Raw genomic sequence first — 24450 nt, 5'->3', positions numbered from 1 at the left:
ATATTATGGAGATGGTCAGAATTGTGGTCCGAAAAAGTCACTAAAGCTGTCAACTTGAGGGCTGTTCAAGTTGTTGATGAAGCTCTACAAAGTGGGACGAAACGTTGGAAATTAAATAGTTGATATTTATTTCTGTTTCTCTTTTGAACGCAACCCTGACCATCTCCTCCATATCTAAATTTAGAAATGATTTTTTGAAATAAAATGGGGAATCGATAAGTTGGGAAGTCACTAAAGCTATCAACTTGAACATCCCTGATGAAGCTCTACAAAGTGGGGCGAAACGTCGGAAAACAAATAGTTGTCAACTATTTCTGTTTCTCATTTGAGCGCAACCCTTATAATTTTAAATTTCATTTAGTTTTAGCAGAACGCATCTAACCCACATGGTAGCTTTCTGTCAAGGTTACGCCTGTGCAATTTAAGAGAGAACACAATAAATCAAATTTGTAGATAAATTTGTTTTTACTTTAAGCTGAATTTAACATTATGTAAAAATTTTAATTTCCATTTATTTCGAATTGATGTTTTTGTGCGTTGGTAGGTTTTATCATAGCGCTTCCTAATTATTTACCATTCTTGAGAACATTTCTCTTTTATTTTTATTGTCGGTAAGATATTATTATTTTCGGATTTACTTATCAATGTTTGTTCACTTATTTCGTGAAATAAATGTTATGTTGAATAGTATTACATTGTTGTTAAATACAGATTTTAACACATCAGCTTGGACGGGCCCATACGATGAAAGACCAATATACCAAATAGAGAGGGGGAATTAAGATAGCACTAAAGAATTAAATCGTTGACGCGACTTTTTCCATAATTCTTCGCATGGCCAGAATGTAGCTCATCACTCACACATACTTTTGTTTTGTGTGTGTTATAGGCACAACACAGGTCAGTTGTGCAATCATTAATATGATAAATTATCTCTCAGTTCAAGATTAACGAGTATAAATTTAAAAATATTTTTTATGTTTATTTTAATATTGCTAAGTAAATGACTGTAATTAGAGTAATAACAGCCTAGATTAATTTTTCTGTATTATCATGAAATTATTTAATATTATAGGTTACAGGGTTACCGGAATATGTTGTAGGAAAACAAATCTGTTCACTCACCTTTTTTTTATATTAACTTTTTAGAAAAATAATAATATTATAAGCGCTAGGAAATATCTCGTGATACTTTATATCAGTTCTAAGCAAAGATGACGCTGAGGGGTGGGGGTTAGGCCACGCCTCTTGAAGGCAACTTTACGTTGAAGTAAATACGAATTTCACACATTAATGTAATTATCTGTAAAACCGTTCATTTAATCGCAAATGTGAAGAGACTAGAAGTTGTGGTAAATGTTATGTACAATAATTTTGTATATCTGTAATCAAAATCCATGTAGCTGTTCTCGAGAAATTTGTGCTTCTTTCTCTGTTCTGTTCACTCATTTCAATGTGAATATCAAGGATGCTTAAATATATTTACTGTTCTAAAAAGTTAGAAGTGAATGTAAAATTGAATAACTTGGTCAATTTTTCAAACAATGTTTTCTAGGAACAGTTAATAAATATATTTAAATGATAAATTTAATTAATTTATTTTAAGGAAAACATTAAAATATAAAGTTTAATACAAATGAATAATTGTTTCTGATATGGAGTAATAGAGAAAGTTGTTAAAATAAAATAAAAACAATAAACATTATTTTTAGAATATTCAATGTTTACGAGAAAAAAGTGACTTGGAATTAATAGTAATTAATAAAAAACCAACATCAATAACAAATTTAGATTAATCATTTTATATATTCTTCTTTGAGAGTGGTTTAGTTTATTCTTAATTTAAAACAAAGTTGATCCTTTTTTTCTTTTTTTTTTTGTGAAGAATAAAGTTGAGAGAAAAAAAGGATCAAATTTGTTTTAAATTAAGAATCAATAACAAAACGTGAGAATGCTTTGAGAAACTTTTAATTTATTTTTCCTTCCTCCAAGTAAAGGAAAAGAGAGTTGTTGATATCGTAGCTGATACATTTTAAGAGATCAGTAATATAAGAACTACTGTCACTCAGAACGTTAATATGAAATGCGCAATTTCTGGTAATTATTTATTGTGTCTATATTGTTCAGTAGTGATGATGCTTGAATCGGTGAAATCTTGACTGATTATTGTGTCTATGTTGTTCAGTAGTGATGATGCTTGAATCGGTGAAATCTTGACTGATTATTGTGTCTATATTGTTCAGTAGTGATGATGCTTGAATCGGTGAAATCTTGACTGATTGAGAGACTCAAGGTTTTGCTTTGCAATTCTCTAATAATCGCTTGATAATTGTTGTTATAATAAACACTTTAATTAAGTATCAGGACCTGGCAGTCAGGTGAAGAGAAGGTATCACCTCCCCCCTTTCCAATAATTTGAATAGTTGGGAAATTCAAGATCTGAGAACCTAGTTCTATCAGCCAAAGTCACAGTGAAACATTACAAGAGGTATTATGTTCAAAACAGCATTTTAGAAAGGGCAATTTTCTAAAAATGTTAAGGAAAAACACAACAAAATTCAGGAAATATTCTCCAGATAAGGTGGGAAATCCATTCAAATTGCTGAGAAATTTTAGATTATGCTCCCTCCTCCCTCAATGTGTTATAGATACTTTGCTGGTAAGATATCAAGTATTCTTAACTTTGCTGGTAAGATATCAAGTATTCTTAACTTTGCTGATAAGATATCAAGTATTCTCAACTTTGCTGGTAAGATATCAAGTATTCTCAACTTTGCTGGTAAGATATCAAGTATTCTTAACTTTGCTGGTAAGATATCAAGTATTCTTAACTTTGAGGCATTTTGTAGCTGAGGGTGTTGAGGCCTCTGCTTAGCAACCATGAGTCTGCAGTGGTTGCTGTTCGAATCCGGCCAGGGAGATGGGAGTTGATTTTTTATTTTCAGTCAAATGATGTCTTTTTATTACCTGCTATATTTATTCAACTTTTTTATGGGTTAATATTAAGTAAATGGTTTTAAAAAATCTGTAGGGGCCAGAGACACTCTACATAATTTTTTTGGGAGGAATAGCAGAAATTGCCCTGTCCGCTTGGTTGTGGCAGCTACATTTAAAGCTATAGCTTGCACACTACAAGATGGTTCACTAATGACAAACTCATATGCTACTAAGTTGAAACTAACAATTACTTATGATTTTAATCACAAAATATTTACAAATACATCCATATATTACAAGATTATTTTGTAATCTATAGATGTATAAATATTTTGTGTATAAAATTGGAGGATAAGGGTGTCTACGAGAGGTGTTGCTATAACAGTTTGTTGTTGGAAGAGGGAGAAAATTTCTCAACAATTGTTTCCGAATTTTCCCAAATATTGTAAAATCTTTTAATTTTCTTAATTTGATTCACCTTCTGATCTTCCATGTTACAATTTTTTCTAATCTGCCTTATGTAAAAATTAAAATCCAATATTGATTGATTTATATATTTATGTCTTAAATATTTTGAAGGTACTGCATCTATAATACTCTTCAGCATCTATAATTTAACTATAAGTTTTTCGATTACTATTTGTAATCAATTAATTGCATTTTAAATTGTTCAATAGATACAAGTCAAGTAAATAAATAATTACAACTTCATTGTAATGTACAATATTTTAAAACTTGTAACTCACCCAATAATACTAGGACAGATTAGGTGAGTTGGCAAAATTATCTTTAAAAACTTACATATTTATTTTCTATTGAACTGCTACAAATATAATTAATTTATTTTAGGCATTTGTCTAAAAATTTATTAAAACATTATTGTTAATTTTTGAATGATGTAGAGGAAAATAATGTATCCGTGAAAGGTTTAAGACATAAATTTATCAAGTAATCACCATTGTGTTTTAATGTTGCCTCAATGTAAGATAAAAATGATTATTTTCCTAACTAAATTATAAATTTTTTAATTTCATTAATTCAAATTTTTGTATTTATTAAAACTTTAATAATTTTTTTAATTTTAATTTCCACAACTCTCTTGGAATTCAAACTTTTCACCTACTAGTTGAGACAATTTTCTTTTCTCTTTAAATACAGTATGATATCCAAAAAATCCCAATTTATTAGATTCATAGATAACTGGCATTGTCTTTAAATTTTAATATAAATTTAAGTAAACTATTATAACATAATTTTCGTGGTTGAAAGTATGTTTTCAAATTCCCCAAAGTTTTTAGTTTTCAAATTATTGTATGGAAGTACACCCGATCCTATCCTTCTGCCCCTGAGAGATAAAAACAGTTTCAATTTAGTACCTCATTAGCTCACCCTCAGTGAGATCCGTGACAGTCCATGTTTTTATTTTAATTAATTTATTCCCGTCAAATGTAAACATTTATAAATAAAGTGATATTGAAATTATTTAACAATTACAGTTGTTTGTCAAAGGTAAAGAACTTAATCATGTCTAATTATTTATGATTTAATCAGGTTTGTACCAGTGTGATTGTGGAATATCTTACAAACAATTGGCCAACTTAAAGACTCACCAGAAACATTATTGCGGGAAGGAGCCTAGGTACAAATGTTCACAATGCCCGTACAAGTCTCATCTGAGAACTAATGTTAAGAGGCATGAATTCAGAAGACATTTAGATGTAGCAAAAATGTTGAACTTTTAATATTTATTCCTATTTATGAATAAAGTTTTATATTTTATTATTTTTATTGATTCATTTTAAGTTTTGGATTACTTATATTGAGTTCATTAATCAAATTTTTCGAGGAGTAATTTTTTTTATTTAAAAAGTGTTTTATTTTTAATTTTTAATCAAGACTATGGTTGAACTATTTGGCCCATTATATTAATGATCATTAACATATTCTGAAAAGAAGTCTCCAAATTAATACCATTTATTTTTAATTCAACTTAAAGATATTTTTGTTGTACTGATTAGAAAGCAAACTAATTTTGTTGCTTAGTTTCGAAATTTATAAAATTAAGTGTTTTGAATATATTATATTTTTGGAATTTACTTAAAACAAAGCTCATAATGTGATTAATGTTTGAAATAATAATGAAACTGTACTTTCTAATTTATCTGAAGTTTACAACGTTGTGATCTGAATAAATCTTTAAGATAGATAATGTTAAGGTTTTATATTCAAAATCGCTTGTAAATTATGATTTTTTAAAGGAAATTTCTAGTGTTTCTTATTTAGAAATAATGGTTTTCATAAATTATTAAAAATCATAAGTGTGTTTTTTATTTAGGATTACCCTTTCATTTACTTTTTTTCTTTTGAGTTGTACTTAATGAGCATTTTTTTCCAGTTTTCTGAAAATGATTATGGTTATTGTACTAATGTAAGGTCTATATTCTTTAATGTTTATCCAAGAAAACGTACGTCAAGGATTATGAATTCTATAATGTATTCTTATGTTGTGTTATTTATGATCAACTCATTTATTCTAGCAGTTTTGAGTAATTACTAAAGGCTTATTAGGTGTTGTAATTTCAGGAAACTCCTTAGACACTGGAGAATCACTTTCCCCATCAAAACCTCTCAAAACTCGTATGGCAATAGTCAAAGATGACAAAGATAGCTCACTTTTTAAGTGCCTTGAATGTAAATACAGTACTACACAATGCTCTCGAATGACAGTTCATATTCTAAGGGCCCATGGCACTTACAAGAAGAGAGTTCACACTAAGCTGAATGAGTTCTACAAGCTGAGGTCAAGGAAAGACTAAAAAATGTTAATGTGCCTTTAAATTTACATTCAAAGTAAATGTAAAATTAAGAAAATATTGTAATTAAATTGTAAATAAATAATATTGGTATCTCATACCAGATGTTTCTTTTTTTTATAACATTTATTTCTTATATATTGATTTTTGTTTACTATTTTGTATTTTTACTTTGCAATATGAAAGTTTCAAAATTCCTATACCTAAATTGACCCATATTTATTCCTCTATATTTTATATTTATCATACAGTTATCTCGTTTATTTTATTTCTTTAACAATATACTTCTTTTATGTTTAATTTTCATTAATATTGTATCAATACTATGATTTACTATTATGTTTAAATTTACAACTTAAATAAAATTGAGAATTATCATTTATAAACATAATTCTTTCATTCTTAAATTAATACCCAAGAATAATAAGTTATATTAATTTTATTACTTTTTTTTTGTGTGATGTTTACTTGAGAGAATATTTTATATCTATGAGATTTTTTCTGGAAAAGCTTATATTTTATTTGATCTCACATTTCTGATGAAATATAAATATGTTTCATTACCTTTTTTATGTTATAAAAATATGTGTATTTATTATTTTACTAACACTCCCTGTGGTGTTGGGGTTAGCATGTTAATGTGCCATATTTTATATGAGTTAAGGTAATGTTGGAATAGTGGTTCATAATGTTTTTTTCAATTTACAAAATTCGGTCTTGTATATGGTTTAAAAAACATTATTTCCTATTCCGAAAAAGAAATAGTTTTTTGAATACCTTGAAAGCTATACATCTTCTGAAAGATTATAGCCATTTATTTGAAAGATATTGAAATTCTCTATGATACAAAACTAAAATCATTCAAATCGGACTAATATTAGCTAAGATTTATACTTTAAATACATACATTTTGAACATATGTGTTTATGTTGGTCTATTCTGTAAATATTAAATAAAAGTGGGTTAAATTATATTGAATTAAATTTTATTAAACTGGGCTATATGTTTCAGTAATACTCACTCACTGATTTATTGATTACTGTATCGAAAAAATGACTATGCTTATAAAATTTAAATTATTAACCTGTCGTTGACGTAAATGTTTGATATCATTGTGATAATTTAACAGTTTTGACTTTGCAACTCTTCTAGATAGGGAAAGTATTGTAATCAGGTTAATTTTTTTATGGACAGTTTTTAATGAATTTTCTATAATTCTATACATATTTTCATCAGTATACCTGTGCTTTCATCTCTTGACTGGGTGGACGGTTTTTTTTGTGGCTTTCTTTTTTTTATTTTGAATATTTTAGCCTTCCTATACTTGCATACCAAATCAGGTACACTGTGGACAATATTGCCAAAATCAATCTTATGAATTGGATGGAACTTACCTACAATCTTCTCCATAAAGGCCTTTAGCATTTCATATATGAATGGTCTAACTGCAGAACATATTTTCCACTTAAGGGAATTTCATAATATGCTTCAATACAATTTCAATAAAACAAGAATTGTAAACTTGCATTTTTCTTTTTTAAATGAAATGTTGTGTGACTATATTACACTTTCTTTACAATAAAAGTGATTTGTTTGTGTCTATATCATCTTACTTATTGATTAGTGTACCTCAAAAATGACCATACATATAAAGTTGAAGGTAGTTACCCTTATGCCATAGAGGTACCATGAGACTTGATTTAGAAAAATTTGGAATTTGAAAGATAATGAAGTTCTCTACAGTACAAAACTAAAATCATTTAAATCGGACCAGTATTAGCAAAGATTTGTACTTTTGATCCATGTATTAGTTATTAATGGTAGTCACGTTTATGCTATATATATATATAAATGTACAATGTAAAAATAAAGTTAGGTTTATAAAAATTCAGAATCTAAGTGATTTAAAATTGTTTTCGATTTATACTGTTGAAATAAAATTAAAAATATTTTCTTCATTACTCAATTCTCTAAATGAAAAAAATTAATAATCATTGAAATTGAACTATCATTAGCAAAGATATGGGGTACTAAATTTATTATCCTTGTTTTTAAAAGTATTTGGCTTTGTTCCCTTGGAATTCTGTTCACTTTTGTAAGATCAAACATTGGATGAAGGCTACGTTTTATTTATATAGAAATTCACAGTATTTTTTTCTTAAACACGTATTTCTGGTAAAATATCTATTGTGTCTTAATTTGTTTTAATACTTGAGAGCTGGTTGCGCTTTTGGATGTTGTATTTAAATGTCCGGCCATTGAAATATTGCATTGTGCCTCTTTTACTCTGGTAAATGTGCTAAATCATCTTGTAGTTGAGGAAATTTAAGGTTTTTGTTTGTAGGTATATCAAATAAAGTTACTAAAAACATTTGATATGAAACAAAGGACATATAAATTAACTTAAAATTGTATAAAAGAGTAATTAAAATATATGTAACCAAAACTTAAAAATAATAAAATGTTTGTGAGTATTTAATTTTAAATAAATACAATAATTTATATAAAATTCTCAATTAAGTTCATTTAATCTATATTTATGCTCAAATTTATCAATGGCGGAGCATTGCTGGGTTAACAAGTCGAGAAGTGTACATTTAATATATATACTGGTTTGGAAAGTTGTGTGAGAGGACAGACCAAATATTTTTTAAAGTGCTGGAAGATTATTGATTGACCGTGTGTATAGATGAATGGAATATGGTCCGGGTTCGGCCAAAAAAACTCAAATAGTAACTGGGTGTACTATTTTTATTGAGCCAACGTTTCGCCCCACATTGCAGGGCTTCGTCAAGGCTAAAAAAGATACAAACACTTGACATAGTTATAAAAAATGAAAAAACATAAGCGGAAAATAACAGGGGTATACAATGAAAAGTAAAATATAATAAGAAAAAATTATTTTTCATTTACTGTTTACAACCATTAATTTTTCTTAGTATGTTTTACTTTTTATTGTATACCCCTGTTTTTTCCCACTGTTTTTTCTTTTTTTGTAACTATGTCAAGTGTTTGTATCTTTTTTAGCCTTGACGAAGCCCTGCAACGTGGGGCGATACGTTGGCTCAATAAAAATAGTATGCCCAGTTACTATTTGAGTTTTTTTTACCGCACCCGGACCATATTCCATTCATTTTTTAAAGTGCTTTGTGTAGATTCTCATGAAAACCCTTTCACTTCTTATTAGTTTTTCAAATAATTAAAAATACACACATTTCTCAGAATATATCAGATGCTTGTTTGAATTATAATTTAATTGTTTAATGAAATAACTTAATTTAACCGTTGGTAGCAAAAAGAAAGCAAAGGAAGGAGCAAAGGAGCCTTGGGGGTTCGGCAACACATATTTTTGTGAAGATTTATCGTTTGAACTATTTTATTAATTATCTTCCTTTACATTTATGTGCCAGCTGGTTTTAACAAGCAAATGCACAATCAAAATGTACTTTTAAGTTACCTAATTATCAAATATTTTTTTGGGGGCCCTCTTTTATCCCAAGCCATCATTGTCTGTCGCACATTGCCCTATTTCTGGCTTAGTAAAAATTGACTTCTAAGGGATAGAAACCACTGCACTTCATGTAACGAGGATACTACGTGTATCTACCTGTTTTTATATATATTTGATCAAAATTACTTTGTTAAAATAAATTTTAATTTTAAAGAATTAGTAAAAATAAAATTAGAATTTACTATCTCTACTATTATAAACTATTTCTTATTTTATTATTATTTTTTTAAACTAAACTAATCTTTTGATATTTTTAACTAAATGTTAATATTTTTTATATATAATATAATAAATATTTATTTAGCTTTAGATTCTATGAAACAAAGAACGGATTGGGATATCCAAAATTGTTAATACTATCTAAGACAGACCCTTGTTCCAGGTTATGTCTGCAACTGTGGTAAAGTATTCAAAACACAGGGTAAGTTCCTAAACCATCTTGGCTCATATCAGTGTAAATTCCCACCTTACGAGTGTACATGTGGGAATGTGTACAAGACTTGGAATAGCTACCGGTCGCATCAGAAGGAATGTGGGACCGAGCCCCTCTACAATTGTGTCCACTGCCATTACAAAAGTAGGAGGGCTGCGGATCTGAAGAGGCATAAGAAAATGGTTCACAAGATGACACTCTTAGACTAGATTTTATTATTAGAATTACTTAAAACTGATTACAAAGAAAGAAATTATTTGTATAAAATAATTTATTATGTATATGAATAAATTATTTTTATTAACAATTTAATTTATTGTTTCAAGTTGTATAATAAGTAGACTTGATTAGAATTTAATTGTAAAGTTAAATATTTTGGTCACTTAATTTCAAACCACTTGAATGATCGCAAAATTAAAAATTTAGTCTTTTAAATTTATAGTTGTTGCACAAGGTTAGGTAGTTTTATATGTTGTTTCTAATAGTCAAAGTTATGAATTCAAATATTCATAAAAAACTTTTTAATAATTGGACTTTTATTCTTCTTTATTCTAGTCTTTTTTTGCCTGTGTGGTCAAAAATGATATTACACCATTGTGTTAGAAAATCAAATAGGGTCTCACATTCAACTGTAATTTTCACCATTTCCTTCAAGACTTTTAAAAATAATAATGTCTCATTGGTCTGCATTAATATGGTAGGCATCGTTTTAATACTATAAGGTGGGAGTGGGTAGCTCATTGGTAAGGCAATGGATTATTAACTCCAATGAGCCGGGTTTGAATCCGGCTGTGGCAGATAATTATTGTCTGTTTCACTGTAGCCTTTGAGTCAGCCCTGTGGGTTCTGGAGCTCTCCGGGTTCCACCCAGTCTCATAAAGTGGGTAACCTTAATTGGGTAAAAATCTGGCGGTTGAGTGTGATTCAGTTCTCTTTACTTTAAACAGCTTAAACCATTTTAAAAAAATCAAGAATGGGATTCACTCAGCCTTTTGAGGATAGCTGAATCCCACCTAACTAAATAATTAAGCAGTCAAGTTTAAAATATCAAAATCAGTATTGACTGACCATTTCATTGTTTAAATAAAAAAAAAATATAATGTTTGAATTCTTTCTCATGATGTTATTTAACTTTATATTGGCTGTTTCCAAATTCTTGTTTATCTTATTTACAAAAGTAAATAAATCTCAAAAAGATTTATAATGATGCGTTAGTTGTTGATCGTTAATGTTATATTAGGAGAAAATGATTGGAGATCCGGTCATTGAAGAACACAAATAAGTAAAACTTTCTCAATTTTACTTTTTATTCAAAATGAATAGTCCTGAAGAAGGTCCTGAAATTCTGTTTGAAATGTTGGTTGTAATAAAACAAATTTTACTTATTTGTGTTTTAGTTCTTCACTTACGGCACCTCCAACCATCTTCTCCTCTTAGAAAGAGTTAGTACCTAAAAAAAATAAATAAACTTTCATTTAAAAATATTATTGACAATTAACAAAAACTTTAATACAAATCTATTGGAAAAATATGAATTATGTAAAACTTGTGAACTATTGTTTAGAGTTTGTTGTATAACTCATTGATTTAGTACTGTGTTAACTTGAGTTAAAGATGTTATTTGTATTTATTCTTTGAAATTGTACTTGTAAAAAGTTACCGTCTTAAATATTATGTATCTATCAAAATATGTATTTTTAATTTAGCTAATTTTTCTGCTGCAATTGTCACGATTAGATTTGTATGTTATGGCTATAATTTTATTGATGATCTTCAGTTTTTTGTTGATTATAAATTTATGGGATTATGTGTGAATTTTTGTAAATTTATTGAAAATGTGCAATTATAGGTCTAGTCTGATTATTTTCTCTTGAGGAAATCATGTGATTAGTTAGTTACCTCATTGCTTAATTTATGTTGTAATTTTGTTTTTATGACTTGTTAAATATTTTAAAATATGTTTTTATATCAAATATAAAGAACTGATGTTGAATATTGACTTTGTTTATCAGTTAATTGCTTAGTATTATCTGTTAATAACAGGCCTTAAGTATTTCATGTTTGAACAGATTAATTTATTTACTATTATTATTTTTTTAATGGTTAATTTATAAAGCTTTTAAAATCTGCAGTTTAGTGTTTTATATTTTTGATATATCAATGAGTGATAAAATTTTCTTGAAAGTGATCTATGAAATTATAAATTTATTTTTGCCCATAACTAAATGTTTTTTATCTTGCGAACTATATGATACAATTCAAATTAAAACTCATTAACTTCAGTATTTAACCATTATTGAACTCTGCTCCTATGAAATTAATAAGTTCTAATGTTGGTGATGATTGGTTTTATGAATTAAAACTAAAATACCAAAAAAAGTTATTCCAACTTATCTATTACTACATTTATTGATATCTCCAAAAATAAACCAACCTTCCATAAAATTCTATAATTTCCAAATTTTTAAAGTCAATCTTTCTAATTCTCTGCTTGTTTAAAATGTTAAAATCCTATTATTTTTAATTTTTTTCTTTTAGGAAGAACAAACTATTTAAAATCATAATTGAGTTATTAAAATAAATAAATAACTACATATAAATGTAGAGTTACATACCTTGATCAAAACTGTTAACAAATCGATATTTTTTTACCCTATTATGTATTCATATCAATTCTACAAAGGAAGTTGTCTGAACTTACACAAAAAATATTTATATTAATTATCTAAAATAGTGGCAAATCTGTTGATTTTTTTTTTTTTATACTTGTATCTTCATTTGTAAAATCTAAATCAATAATTAAGTGAAAACTTTCATTTTTGAAATGTTACCTTTTTGATCGAGGTGTGTAATATTTGTTGTGCTTTATAGCCCAGCTAAAAATTTATATTTATTAAATATCTTATGAATTCTTAATTAAAATATGTTAAACTAGCGAGGAAAATTTATAAGGTGAGTTCGTTGATTTGAAGTTGATAATATTTCTACTTTAGCCTAATGGCACTAATTTTGTTTCATTTTCAGGATTTCATTTCAAGTGCACTAAATGTGCTAAGAGGTACAGAACAAAGAAGTCTTTTATATTTCACACAAGAAACGAATGTGGACTCACATTCACGTGCCCGTTGTGTTTTCGTAGTTACAGCCGCAAACACTCTCTTAATCAGCACATTTTATATGCCCATACAAGGGAAGATTTGAATACTTTTATTTCAACGGGAAATGTTGTAGATTTGAGAAAGAAATTACATTGATACATTTTTCACAATTTAACATTATAATTTTGAAATTTATAAAATATCGGAATGAAAATGCCATGTATGTCCAGCTAAAATTGTCAATCTTGAATTCTTAAAATCACAAAAATCTGTTTTATTTAGAAGTATTTGTTTAGTATTATTTTCAGAGACAATTTCATAATTGAAGTAAATATTTTTGTTTTTTCTCTTTATGGTTTTGATAATCTTAAGTTTTTTTTAAATCTTTATCTAAATTTTGTGAGAGTATATTTTTATATTATCATGTCCTGAAATTAACCCTATATATTTTCTAACTTGAACGAAATATTTTAGATACATCTACGATATACTACTCTTTTATTGTAAGATGTAGTTTGAAGTTATTAAACCGAAATACAAGTAATTTTCCTAACTCTGTTTAAGTAAAAAATATAGAATTTCAAAAATATCTGGATATATGTTCATTAAATTTAATTATTAAAATTTAATCTAGTCTTGAAATGTTGATTTTTTTTCTCAGTTGTAAGATCTTTCTGTTTCAGTTTTGTATTATTTTATTAGCTGATAAAGTTTTCTTCTTTTCTTTTTTAGTTTATGTAAATATCTCTGACAATGTAATGATATTGAGAAATTAGATTTTTTAAATTTAATCTTTAAAAACTATTCTGTATTTTTAGTAATTATACTTCAATGAACAGTACAATATGTTGTACATATTTATATTGAATTATGTACATTTCTTTACTTAAAATTATTATCATGATTGGTATTTAGAATGTATTTTAAAATGGTTAACTATTGTTTAGAGTATTTACTATCAACGAAATTTTCAACTCTTCATAATCAACATAAAAAATCAACTGATATGATGATAATAATCTTATGAAATTTCATGATTTTATGTTATACCTGTATTTTTCTTTCTGTTTTAATCATTATTTCCCTTTTTTCATTATCAGGCAGAAACTTTTTTTTCCTGTTTATTGTGGTTTTAATATCTTAAAAACTAGATGGCAATCTGAATGCTCTTGTTCTTTCAGACGTGGGATATAACTGAATGAAGCCAGTCTTGGCAATGCTTCGAATGTAGGGGAATTAGTTCTTTTGATGAGCTTATTGAACAAGCTGGTGTTGATTCTATTTATTTCTAATTTATGTTTTCTTCAATATATTTGAAAACAGACCCCCTGTGGTAGATTCCTCTTACATATTTATATAGATTTTGTTCTCTCTCATTCCTTGCCTTTTGGTATACAGGGTTTCCAGGCTGCATACCCAGTGTATTCTTCACTTATCTACTCCTCCATAGCACCTGTTCATGGAACGATGCCATCTCATTCATTGCCATAAGGGTTTTTCAGTCCTTCAGGCTCATCTCCAGTCTCCTTGCTTCCCAGGTTTACTAGATAGAGGACTGGACCCACTAATGTTCTCTGCCTATTGATGAAATCTACTAAATGCTAATAGTTTTCTTTGAGTTGTGGGAATTTATTGTCCATTAGGATGTAAAAAAGTCTGAATGCAATACAGGATGCGAACAGATGTTTAATGTTATGTTAAATATTTCTCAATTAACATTTGTTTCATAACAAATGAATCATCTAATGTATAGTCTGATATGTAAGACCCTGGTCCTTCCCTCCAAAACTAAATGTTGGCTACTATGTAAAGGGGATCAATATATATTTTTCCAAGATGTGTAGGTTGGCATGAAAACTATCATGCCCAATGACAGTTTTGGAAAAAAAAAAGTTATCCAGCCCGTAATGACCAGATATAGAGTAAGCAGTGTGAATAAGTGAATAAGTTCCATAATAGAGTGAATAAGTTCCATTTGTCGAGATCTGCAATTAAATCCTTAACTCTCTCCTCCCTAAAAAAATCAAATATCTACCAATATCTATAAAAAGTATAAATCTTTGAAACAATATTTAAAAGACTTTATGATTCAAATCATGACATATATTATTATTGTGATATTTATTTTCGTTTTTGCAATTTAATGAAACTAAATTATTGTTACGTTTATTTACTTTTATTAATATTCGGTTTGTGATAATCAATTTGAAATTATTTTTTTTATTGTTCATATTTAACAAATGTTATGTTAGTCTTAGTTTTACCCACATCTCATTAATGGTTTGGTTGTCTTGTCATTTTAACCCACTGTTATAGTTGGACAGTAATTTAAGAAAAAGAAAATATGTTCTGTGATCTTTCAAGTATTTCTGAACCACGCGTTTGTTATGAAAAAAATATAACCAATTTGTAATAGTAGGCTGTGATTATTAGTTGAGTTTTTAAGAAAACTATGTATTATTAGGAAGTATGTATTTTTTATTATGATTTTTGAATTATTATTTGTTGTTTCATAACCTTCAATAAATTTATATATTTTTTTTTTATTTATTGCAACTTATGGTTAAATTAACACTTGTTTTGTTGGTTGGGATTCAAATTGTATTTTTAAGTACTGTTGTGAGGTAAATGTTATCCTTCTTTTATTTAATTCATAACAAGACTAATAAAATTGTATGAATATAATTTAAGTTAAATTTATTTGATATTTTGATTGAAAAAAATCCATGATATTAACTTTTGGTATAGTTAGATCATAAACATAAATATCTGAAGGTATATATTCTATTTTATTTGGAATAAATTAAAAATTCATTTAATTATATTAAAGCTAGCCTGGCAATGATATGGTTAGAAAATTATTATCTATATTGGGTTCTCCTCAGTGAAAACACACATCATTATACCTCAAAACAAGAATGTTTAATTTTAAACTGTTACTGTAAAGAAGAAACTTGGTTGTAAGCCAACTATAATAAAAACGTTTAACTTTGTGACTAATTGAATGTATAAGAAGATGATAAATATATTTCACTGTAAATGTTATTTTTTTTATATACAATTATTACAAAAATCAATAACTATTTAAATTCCTGATTTGAGTTTCTCGTAATGCTATAAATTTACATAAATAAATAAGTATTCTATTTACTCAGGTAAAGTTGAAAATTCATGCATAGCATTGGAGTACATCTTAACACATAATTTTAATAACTATCATTAAAACCCAGTAATATATTGCTTTTGTATTATTTTCTCTCAGTGATTAAAAAAAAAAGAAGGACGAGTAGTCACAAACAATTGACTGCCTTATTTTTATTGCTCATAAATAAGTTAATAACATTTGTTGTTACCTAACATACAATCCTTATTTGTTAGCAGAATATATATGGAATTTTATGATATATAACAAATACATTTATTTGTTTAGAAATGTATTAAGTATATTAGATTCTATGGTTAATCAGATGATTTCTGTCAGCAATTAAACAAATGTTACCTGGTTCAAGTCTGAAATGGGTTTCACTTAGCCCATGAGGATATCTGACTGATCTTTAAATAAAGAAGTATGTAATATAATTAAAAATTAAAACAAAGATTATGATATGATTCAGTGAGTAATTGACTGAGGGGTTGTGATCTAAGAAAAAGCACAGATAAGGGTAAACTTATTTTTAGTATCTGCCAACATTTTGGCCTAAGTTTTAGCTTTTGTCAGAGCTAAGTAAAACTAGCTAAAACCAGGGAAGTAATAATTATAAATAACAATAATAATAAGAATTATTCAACTGAAATATTTACATATGTGCAAACCAATGAAAAGAACAAAGTATCAAGGTAATGGCAGAGTACAGTAAGACAGTAAAACAGAGTTTTCAATATAAAATATTAAAAACGAAAACAAATTAATAATAAAATTTTTAAATATTTGAAAATATTAATATGTGAAGGTGATTTATTTTGCCCCTCCCCCTCCCTCATCTTAGTCATCAAATAAAATAGTAATTAATAATAAAATAAAAGTTAACTATCTATAATTTCATCACTCTTGCTCTAGAACTCTCGACACATCAGTGTTTATCTCTAATTATCTTTTTCCTTTAGTAGGTTTTTACCTTCCGATTATTGTCACATCTTATCATTTGCTTTTCACTATATTTTCTTTTGTCTTATACAACTTCTAATTGTTTTACTATATATTCTTTTGCTTTTATAACTTTTATATTTTTAATTTATTAATTTGGTTTTTTTATATTCCATTATATCTTTCATATTGTATTAATTCTTCATTATTTCAATTTTCATTATTCAAAAATATTGGAATGCATTAAAACTAAGTTAAAACTTATCCACGTTTTTTATTCTTTGACTAAGGTAGTCAGGGGAGGCCCCCCTCTTCCAGTCAACTTCTTCTTGAATTAAATTTATGATTATGTATTGGTAACTGATAACCAATTACCAGCTTTGAGGCAACAAAGTCAGTAGGTCTATTTAGATGTCATTTATAGAGCTGAGGAGATGTTGTTCTTTTCTTATGTTATTTATCTTATTTGAACGAAATCGATGATCAATATTCTTTGGTATTGAAGCAGTTTAAAAAAACCTTAACTAATTGATAGAACTACTATTGTTCGTTGATGTTGGTGTAAACTTCTAGATCCTCAATTGTTGAGGTTATATTTCATTTAGATGTTCTTTCAAGCCAGCATTTTTTCATTACTATTTTAGCTATCATTTTATAAAAATGTCCTATCCCTATACGAGTTAAGAAACATTAGTGATAAAGAAAACTGATGAGTAAAGGTGGGTTACAAAAACTCTCCTATTTAATTTAATCAAACATTTCATAATATTTGTTAAAATAAAATGAATCAATGTTTGCAATAATGTTAAGAAAACAAATGTTAAATTAATTCCTTCAGACCAAGATAGATGTTGAACCTGAATTTGTTGTTAGGTCATCTTGAATCTTACACCTATTTTTAATATTTGATATCCTTATGGTTACTATAGTATTATTATACTTAAACTGTTTACTTTTAGAAAAATTAGGTGTGATAACGACAACATGATAATGTTTTATTATTATTTAGTGTTTGCTGTTTTTGAAATATTTGTCTCATCTGTTTTTCTTTGAAATTTATTATTTAATTATTGTATTAATATTGAATTATTTAGTTTCTGCTCTGTTTTATATTCATAAATGTTTAATAACAGTCAATAAAGTATTAGATTATATATGTTTTTACATTGTTACACTTTCTGTTATGAAGTCTTTTTAATTTTATTTTTTTACTAAGATTTGGACCTCACTTTTTTTTTAAAGTAAGTAATACCATCCCTGATTTCATCACTCTATTTTTTATATTGAATTTCAATTGTTATTTATTTTTAATTGAATTTTTTAAATATTAATGAATGTTAAGCTGATAGTAAATTCTTTTTAGGTTTCAACTGTCATTGTGGCCGTATCTTCAGATATAATAATGAGCTGACCTACCACAGGAGAAGAGAGTGTGGTAGATTATTTCCTTGCCCCCTTTGCAAATCGCGACTTTCGACTAAGGGAAATCTTAAGACCCACCTCGTCAACGTACATAAAGATGCTGGGGACATTAACGAAATAGTAGAAAAGGTTACACCCATCGATAAATCATCAATAGAAAATGTTCCATCATTGCATGACGGTTATTTAAAGTTTAAAGTAATTTGATAATTGTTAGAGTGAAATGTTTATTTTTAAAATAACATTTACAAGATATTTTTATTGTGATTGTCAATCCATAAAAAGAGTAACTGAAATTTGTTTTCTTCATGAAATAACTGTTTAATGAGGAAATAAGTTTATTTTCTGTTAATGATCACACTTATCTCAATATTTTTAAAATTTAATTTTGCTTAATTGATAATTCTTCAGTTTATTTTGAATTTTTTAAACATTATTGTAAATATAAAAATCTAAAATTGTATCTTGGGGTTAATTTAATATGGATGATATTCTATTATTTCATTTGTCAAATCTTAGTGCATTTTCTTGCTACTTTTCTTAATTTTGAATGGGCTGTTTTTATATTTTGAAATAAAATTAGGTACTAATTCAAATGATTACCTATTATATGGGGTAAGATGGTTTATTGACCATAGTATTTACTTATTAATTTTTTATTAATTATATTTTATAATAATGGTCATAATAAAAGAACAGCTTAAGGGGTGAAAACTTTTATTTGAAGTTTCATAAAAGTTTGTTTAATTTTTTCTCTCTGTTGTTCAGGTAATGGTTAGGATTTAATAGTTTGAGCTATAATACAGCTTATAGTGTATGAAGTTATGTTTTTTCTATTTCTTAAAGAGCATGTTACATCCTTGTTTTTATAATATTGATTGATTTGTTGAGGAAATTTCAAAAGATCTTCAACTTTGAACTGTTGAAGCATATCATTCGGAATTTGGTAGAAGAGAGAGATGAAATTGCCCTTTGCCTGCTGTTGGATGCCCGCCATTGCTCACACTATCCTTTCAGCGTTATCTTACCAGATATTCTTTCCCTATGAATTTTGTGCCTTTCATTATTAGAACATGGGCATCTAGACTCTCATAAACCAGTGATGCTGAGTTACTTAAGTGCCCCTACCAGAGATTGTGTTTCCAGCCGGCAATCTTCTCCTCACTTTATCTTTTTTCAAACTTGAACTTATTGTTGGCTCTAGATATACAAAAATCACAGCTGTCTCCAATTATATAATAAGCTGCAAGTCCAACCTTTAAGCTTGGGCACCTGATTTTCTGCATATTTGCTTGGGATTTCGTCATGACCTCCTTGAAATAGTAAAATCATCTACATTTGTGCTTTAATAACCCTAACCATAATAAATTTTTGGATATTCCTCTTAGCCAGTGATTCCCAAAGTGAGCACCATCACCCCCTGGTGGGCACTGCAGCAATTCAGGGGGGCGATGATGTTTATAGGTGCATTGGGGGGGGCGATGATGTTTATAGGTAGGTGCATTGGGAGGGCAATGAATAACTACAAATTGTCGCGGTCAACAATATTACTGCTGACAAAAATAGAGTCGAGGATTACTAAATTGCTAGCAGCAAACACGGTTCATCCTTCTCATTAAGGTGATTTCGAATGTTTTAACTTTTTTTGTATTACATTCTATTCTGAGTTCAATAAATAGTTTCATAATTTCCAAGTCCAATGTTTCTAATTTACACCTTTCTTTGTATATTTAACTATATTTTACGGATAAGGTAGAAAGATTAATACATACATATTAATGGGGCGGAAGGACCAAAAAGTTTGGGAACAACTACTAAGATGTCATGTGACTTTGACGTTAATTATCAAGTTACAATGTCTTATCTTACCAAAATTAGATATGTTCCATTAAACCTGCCTTATTAGAAGACTTGGTTGGGATAATTATTGCTCTATATTTAAAAGAGACCATACGCGTTCATGGTCTACCGGGAAATCCTCTTTATTTCTCAAATGTTTTCATCCCTTAAGCTTTTCCTGTTCTAATGCTAATTATTACTTTTTATTACTTTTATATCTCTCTAATTTAATATTTAAGCTGAATAAGACTGAAAGAAATTCAATTAACTATGTTCCAAACCACATTTGGACATGAATGTTCTCTAATCAGCTTTGTTTTCTCTCCTACTTAAAATAAACTTTAATTATTTTGCATATTAGTTAATAAAATAAGAAAATTTGTCAATTGTAACTGTTTAGACTCTATTATTATTTTAGATGGCTTAGTTATGATATGTATTTGTATTAACTGTTATATTATGTTGGATAGTTCCTATTTTTAACAGTATAGTTCCTTAGTAATTTAATGATATTTTTATGAAAGTTTCATCATACATACAGAATCTTTAATAAAAAAAAATTCTTAATGAAGTCAATATCTTCAATCTCGAACTCTTTAAGTTTTAGATTCGTTTATAAAAATAAGTTATGTGTTGTTTGTTGTCTTATTTCTTATAATTTAAATTTTTTTAATATATATTTTTTAAGTTTTATTACTTATTGACATAACTGCTAGTTTTTCTATCGTTATTTCAAATGCATAACTATCTTGCCTTTCTTCATAAGCAGTTTATGTTTTAATGAATTTTTAGTTAAAATTAAAGCTTTTTAAAATGCATTTTTCCTTACCTCATGTTTTGCAATATAGTTTTATTCCTTTACTAGGCCCACCTCCAAACTTTTTTACTCCTATCACTATTCTTAAGATTTTTTTATCAGGTTATCCATGAGGCATTGTCTAACATGAGAACTATGATACATGTATTAATAACAGAAAAATGATATGCTGATATTAAATAGTTCAAAAGTCAAAATGATTTTTCAAAACTGGGAACAATATAAGGTTGGATTGGGTGTGTGTGAAAGATAGATAGGCAATTTTCAGCTTTAAATATTTAAAAATTAAGTATTCAAATTTATTGAATGGGTCTGATGAAATAAAATAGGCTAATTTGATTAAGTTTTTAACAAATAAAATACGATTCATCATAATTTAAATATATGCCTTTCCTAAATAAAATATCTTAACTCTTTTTTGCGTTTTTAATGAAACTTTATTGTTTTTCAGTTTTTTATTACCTACTAATATCAATAAGGTGTATTAATCCCTTTCAATGATGGGGAACCTAATCTACGTTCGTTTTGCTGTCACCTTTTGTTTCTTTTGGATGAAACTGAATGTTCGTTCATTTTCAGATGTTTCACTGCTCACTGAATTTTGTTTGGTTCTTGCTGAGTAATAACTATTGGGGAAGGTCATATTTAAAATTTTATTAAAATCTTAACAGTGTTTTTCTTTTACAGTTCCCATTTCAAATTTAAGGAAACAGCAAGATACAGGTCTTGCAAATTTAGTATTTTAATCATAATTAGTGATAAATTTTTAATTATTTTGCGCATTTCTTTTTCTTTTTTTTTTGTGTTACTTTTTTTGGTACTAACAAATAAAAAAATACGTTAGTTGCCTTTAGCTAAAATTGAAAGTAATGCTGTTTATAATATTATCCTGCTTCACAGTGATATTTACTTGTGATGTTTATTTATGAATTTGAATCAAGGATTTACTTCATTCATAATTACTTATGAATAAGAATAACAAGAAAAATAAAGTATTAATCTATATTGTTTTATTTGTTTGATTGTTAATGTTTTAATAACAAAGTTTTAAAAAAGTTTGAGAGTGATGAATTGTTGAACATTGAAAAGTTTCTCTTTTTAAATATTAGTTGAAATGTATAGATAAATATATGCAATTTATACTAATAGTGTAAAAGGATATTTTTTACTTGTGTTATGTTCTATTATGATCAATTTGTTATATGAAATTAAACATTATGTGAATTATGGTTAAAAAATAAATATGGATGATATTTAGCAGGTATGGATTGATTAGTATCTCCTTTGTTTTTTGCCCCAGAAAATTCTTTTGATAAAATTTTATCTAATTATAAATAAACTTTAGCTCAGAGATCAGTTAATATAAAAAATAAATAAATATACAAGTTGTTCTTTTATTATTTAAGCCGACATTGTTAGCAAATTGTGGTTGTAACCCATGGATACAACCCCTATTCATGAATGAACCATTGATAAATAAATATCGTATCCATGGCAATATTAGCTATTAGTTTCAACTGTAGCTAATTTTTGCCCATCTCTTGTGACCATCTTGACCAAAGCATTTAGGAAGATGGCTCCAACTCAGTTCAATCAGATGTTCAATATAATAATATGTGACTCAGTTTTTTTTATTTTATTAAAATTATAAAATCTTACAACCTTATCTTTAGATACAATCTCTGTGTCTTATTTTTGGTGTGGCATTAAATTGAGTTTCTATTGAACAATTAACTATGTATATTGACTCATAGTTTTAATTATTGCTTATAATTAAAGTTCTTTAAAGTATTAAATTAAAAGGTTCTTCAATTTACGAAGTTATTATATTAATTTATATTTCATATACTTTAGAAATAGTATAATTTGATGTCCCTTGAACTTCTTAAGTTTCTTACAATGTTAATCTCCACATAAATATTAATTCTATCGATAGGAATTTGGTTGGATCCTAAAATAAAATAAAGTGTTTATTCATCCTAAATAAAATAAAATGTTTAAATATCCTTTTTCAGATATTCTTAATATAATGAACATATTGTAATGGATGTTATAATTGTGGTAATGCCTTGTGAATTATTTTTACCTTATTTGCAAGTTTTTTTTTTTTTATACATTGTTGTTGAGATTACATTTTATTTTTTTTATTATTGTTATAAGCCTTCAATAGAGGAATAAATTATTTTTATTACAATTAAAAAAACAATATTGTTATATACAACTGAATTGTTGATATTAAATGTTTATAAAAAGAAAAAAACAATTACTAGTATGTATTAATACATTATAACATTCTATCATAATCAGGTTTTACTCATTGTGATAATAATGTTTCATTTTTATTAAAATTATGTCAACACATATGCTACTTATTTGTTATTTACATATTTCAAATTTTATATTAAAAAGGACTGTTCTCATATTAAATATATTTTGTTTTTGTTTTTTTTTCTCTTAAAATTACTTTCAATGTTATCAGATAAATTGTTTCTAAACGGAATTTCATTCTCGATCGTCACTGTGTATAACACTTAAACATTTTCTCTAAAGTGGATAGGAACCAAGAGATCAGTAACTCAGGCTCATTGATAGATCTTAGGAGGTAGCTAACAAAAGATATGTTGCAAATGATTGTGTTTGACAGGCATAAATTTCTTTATGGCAACTTTATTGAAACAGCTCTGTACATGCTTACTAAATTTGCTTCTTTTAAAAAGAAAGTTGAGCTATAAAACGTATTGGTTTTATTCTTTATTCGGTTCTACATATAACTATTCCATCTTAGGCAGATTATCCAGTAGGTTACCAAAATTTTTTATTCACAGTAATGTATGTATTATCTTCCCATCACAAATTATGGTAAGTGGATTTGTATATTTTTTATTCTATTTAATAATTTTATTCAAAATGAAATAAATTTATATTAACTTATTTATTAATATAAAATTTACATTAAGTATTATTTAATGTTTTTTTTTTTTTAGTTTTTCATTTTCCAGATTGATTCTTGTTTCTGTTTAGGTTTACAACCAAGGTATTTTTGTCAGTGTGGTCGAACATTTCGAAGAGAATTTCATTGGAAATATCACCAGAAATATGAGTGTGGAAGAAAATTCAAGTGCACTTTTTGTGAAAAGGAAACTTCTATTAAATCCAATCTTACAAAACACATACTAAGAATGCATGGCTCAAGTATTAAAGAAATTCAAAGAAATGAAAATTTTGTCGATAACAAAATTTTTAAATGATACAGTAATTCTTTTATGTCAAGGAGCTCACTCAATTGAAAATCGTAGTTGGATTTAAATTAATTGGTTTTTTAAAACCTTTTCCTAATCCCATGCTTAAACTGCTGGATCATTTATTTCATCAAGGAATCTCAGCTTCTTCATAACATAAAACACAGATGCTCTGGCTTCTTAAAATGTTAATATATTAAATAGATAGTTTTCATTGAAAAGAATTTTGAGTTTGGCTACATTATTCATTCTGGATA

At 27.1% G+C, this 24450-nt stretch overlaps 1 long non-coding RNA gene across 2 annotated transcripts; it reads left to right on the top strand.

The window, feature by feature from the left end:
- The first annotated feature begins 35 nt into the window (after positions 1-35).
- On the top strand, positions 36-5848 carry LOC106689404 (uncharacterized). 2 transcript variants are annotated; one of them, XR_010845077.1, is made up of 3 exons: positions 37-900; positions 4489-4576; positions 5521-5848. It is a non-coding gene; the product is annotated as an uncharacterized lncRNA (long non-coding RNA). The 2 variants fall into 2 exon arrangements; XR_001344438.3 differs by lacking the exon at positions 5521-5848 and having other exon boundaries at positions 36-900; positions 4489-4719.
- The last annotated feature ends 18602 nt before the right edge of the window (positions 5849-24450 follow it).

The sequence above is a fragment of the Halyomorpha halys genome, unplaced genomic scaffold, assembly GCF_000696795.3.
Source record: "Halyomorpha halys isolate HHAL.00 unplaced genomic scaffold, Hhal_1.1 Scaffold1351.1, whole genome shotgun sequence".
In the NCBI taxonomy this organism is placed as follows: Eukaryota; Metazoa; Arthropoda; class Insecta; order Hemiptera; family Pentatomidae; genus Halyomorpha; species Halyomorpha halys.
The sequence above is the reverse complement of the archived record's forward strand: the minus strand, read 5'-3'. Positions and strand labels throughout refer to the sequence as shown.